At 42.2% G+C, this 3,835-nt stretch overlaps 1 protein-coding gene across 2 annotated transcripts in view; it reads left to right on the plus strand.

Annotated features, from left to right (window-relative positions):
• Positions 1–3,492, plus strand: part of LOC124044277 (ephrin-B2a-like) — a 46,891-nt gene extending 43,399 nt beyond the window's left edge. For both annotated transcript variants that reach the window (XM_046363918.1, XM_046363919.1), the window contains exon 5: positions 1–3,492. This exon is cut by the window's left edge and continues 1,718 nt beyond it. The gene's annotated coding sequence lies outside the window, so the exon portion shown is untranslated.
• Positions 3,493–3,835: the final 343 nt, after the last annotated feature.

Consider the following 3,835-nt stretch of genomic DNA (forward strand, 5'->3'; position numbering starts at 1 on the left):
AGAAGCTGTATCCTTTTCAGTATGGTTGTAATAGTAGCAAGGACTGACTTTCCATAGATTGGCCTCTACAACACCGAGAAGTGTTGGTGAACCGGAAATACAGGCAATAAGAAATCCCACCCTGCCTTGCTGCTGCAGTTTCAGCTACACGGAGGAAAGGTAAAGATAAGAGAAGCCCAGGTCAAAGTGGAGTTTAACCCAGCCACTGTCTGAAACAGAGAGGTCTAAGTGGAGTTTAACCCAGCCACTGTCTGAAACAGAGAGGTCTAAGTGGAGTTTAACCCAGCCACTGTCTGAAACAGAGAGGTCTAAGTGGAGTTTAACCCAGCCACTCTCTGAAACAGAGAGGTCTAAGTGGAGTTTAACCCAGCCACTGTCTGAAACAGAGAGGTCTAAGTGGAGTTTAACCCAGCCACTGTCTGAAACAGAGAGGTCTAAGTGGAGTTTAACCCAGCCACTGTCTGAAACAGAGAGGTCTGGTGGAGTTTAACCCAGCCACTGTCTGAAACAGAGAGGTCTAAGTGGAGTTTAACCCAGCCACTGTCTGAAACAGAGAGGTCTGGTGGAGTTTAACCCAGCCACTGTCTGAAACAGAGAGGTCTAAGTGGAGTTTAACCCAGCCACTGTCTGAAACAGAGAGGTCTAAGTGGAATTTAACCCAGCCACTGTCTGAAACAGAGAGGTCTGGTGGAGTTTAACCCAGCCACTGTCTGAAACAGAGAGGTCTGGTGGAGTTTAACCCAGCCACTGTCTGAAACAGAGAGGTCTAAGTGGAGTTTAACCCAGCCACTGTCTGAAACAGAGAGGTCTGGTGGAGTTTAACCCAGCCACTGTCTGAAACAGAGAGGTCTAAGTGGAGTTTAACCCAGCCACTGTCTGAAATAGAGAGGTCTAAGTGGAATTTAACCCAGCCACTGTCTGAAACAGAGAGGTCTGGTGGAGTTTAACCCAGCCACTGTCTGAAACAGAGAGGTCTGGTGGAGTTTAACCCAGCCACTGTCTGAAACAGAGAGGTCTGGTGGAGTTTAACCCAGCCACTGTCTGAAACAGAGAGGTCTGGTGGAGTTTAACCCAGCCACTGTCTGAAACAGAGAGGTCTGGTGGAGTTTAACCCAGCCACTGTCTGAAACAGCTCTTGGTTCCGTAGTGTCTGTTTCCAGGGGCAACAAGAACCGTTGCCCTCTTACACAACTTTAAAAAGCACAGGGACATCAAAGCTCATTGTCACTTTTTCTCAAACATCATCTTTAGCATTTCCTTGTTGTTTTTTTTGTTTTTCACTATTATTATTATTATTTTAGTTAGAAAAATAGATGTCCATTTAAAGGAGGTCATTTTGAAAACAGAAAGAGTAAGAAATAAACCATCTGAAATGTTGTATTTATTTAATCATCATAGACCCATTAGAGATGTTGTCAGAAAGACACTGATGTCGTCTTTAGTCTGGTATAAAAGTACACATTATGCAAGCTAGAGTTTTAATGATCTAATTCACCCACAGTGTCCCATCTTTTCATTAACTTCCACCCAGAGACACAGGACTAGAGCCTGGGAAGGGGATAGGGAGGGCAGCCTGGACATATGCCCCAAGGGGAGAGGAGGTTGTTGGACCCAAAATAGCATAACCACCAGGCAGACCAGCAGTGTATCCCACAGTCCTTCACTGTAGCATCTCCCAAAGGACCATGGGAAATTCTCATGATTACCCTGTGCCCCTCTTTCCCCATGCTACCGTGTGTGTGTGTGTGTGTGTGTGTGTGTGTGTGTGTGTGTGTGTGTGTGTGTGTGTGTGTGTGTGTGTGTGTGTGTGTGTGTGTGTGTGTGTGTGTGCCTCCTGTTGAGCAAGGCCAGTGAAAGACAGCCATTTTGTTCTCTTTATTCACACGCATTTGAAAACATTGACTTAAGAAAATGAGAACAGGATTGTGACTTATACCACGCCCAAATCATGTATCTGTTTACAACCAACATTCTCATTAGTTCATTAAGAACATCAAATTTCACCAAGCCTTGTATGATCTGGGGTTTGTGCCTCTAAGAGGCTACAAAATCTGCAAATATGCAATTTCTATTTATTTTTTTAAGAATTGAGAGAAATCTACACCTATGGAAAGTGTTCTTAAACCACTGAGCGATGTAACAACGAACAGGACAACAACAAAACGAGTAAAGTACATCACACGAGCCTGCTGTTAAGAGTTTATCATTTCTAGTATTATTCTAACATTTATTTAGTTCCAAGGTGAACTGTGAAGAAAAAAAAAAAAAAACGTTTTGAAAATGAAATGCACCCGGACAGTTATTTAAGAAAAGAGAGAGAGAGAGAGAGAGAGAGAGAGAGAGAGAAAACACACACACCAGGAATCACAAAACAAATTGATGTTGAGTTGCTATCTTGACTGCGACAGAATATGACAATCGTTTTAGTTTCTTTGAATCTGTCGTCCTTATCCTAGCTAACATACAACTGACATTCTTCTAAAACGGCTAGGGTCGATTTTTATGTCTCTGTTATGTCAATGAAATGTTGCAGCCACGTTGAGAGAATGTTAGTAAGCTGGCTAGGAGAAGTACTTCAGGCTAACTGTAAAATGCCTTGCTCGTATTGGTCAGCCCTTGGTCACCTGACTCAGTAATTTTGCACCGTTCTATCTGTAGGTGAGAAACTGTAAATACATGAATGTTTGTATTGTTTATGAATCCTGGGATGTTACAATAGCCTTATTCACCTTTTTAGGAAAGTAAATGGACATGAATAAAGAGCAAATGGGACACTCTTCTGTAAAACAGAGCATATGTTTGTTGGTAAATAGCTTGTGTATATATTGACAAGATCAATAAAACAATGTTTTTATCAACTCTTAAAGTAAGATGTTTTGTATACAATTAGATTTTTTTTGTTGATTTTTGTTGTTGTTTGTTGCTATGTATTTTAGCTAGCGCTCGTTGGAAAGCCCTTGTCCTCCTCCCACTCCCTCCCCCTTTTGCACTGTTTCCATGGCAATTTGGTTTGGAAACAAACGAGAGAACAGGTTGCCAAACCGACTGCTGCATATTCCTGTGTACCATAAATATTTATTGAATTCATTTTTGTTGTTGTTCTGTTTTTTAATTATTTTTTAAAAATGTGATTTCTGTTCAGTAAGTGACACAGTATTACGATTGCGTTGTTCATTTGTCTCCCTGTCCTGGTTTCGTTAGTCTGTCCTGGTTTCGTTAGTCTGTCCTGGTTTCGTTAGTCTGTCCTGGTTTCGTTAGTCTGTCCTGGTTTCGTTAGTCTGTCCTGGTTTCGTTAGTCTGTCCTGGTTTCGTTAGTCTGTCCTGGTTTCCAGGTGGCTGTATCAGTAACCCCTCCCCTTGCAGTTTGAGATGACCAGGCCGTTGAAATGGTTAAACATTCAAAAACAAAATTAACTAAAGTGACACACATTCCACCAGTCTGTTAAAGAACTGAAAATGTTTTTCAATAAAATGTTTTTCCTATGGACATGCCGTCTGTGTCTTCCTATGGTCTGTCTGTGTTTTCCTACGGTCTGTCTGTGTTTTCCTATGGTCTGTCTGTGTTTTCCTACGGTCTGTCTGTGTTTTCCTATGGTCTGTCTGTGTTTTCCTATGGTCTGTCTGTGTTGTCTTATGGTCTGTCTGTGTTGTCTTATGGTCTGTCCTATGGTCTGTCTGTGTTTTCCTACGGTCTGTCTGTGTTTTCCTACGGTCTGTCTGTGTTTTCCTACGGTCTGTCTGTGTTTTCCTATGGTCTGTCTGTGTTTTCCTATGGTCTGTCTGTGTTGTCCTATGGTCTGTCTGTGTTGTCCTATGGTCTGTCTGTGTTGTCCTA

Source organism: Oncorhynchus gorbuscha, linkage group LG09 (genome assembly GCF_021184085.1).
Source record: "Oncorhynchus gorbuscha isolate QuinsamMale2020 ecotype Even-year linkage group LG09, OgorEven_v1.0, whole genome shotgun sequence".
NCBI lineage: Eukaryota > Metazoa > Chordata > Actinopteri > Salmoniformes > Salmonidae > Oncorhynchus > Oncorhynchus gorbuscha.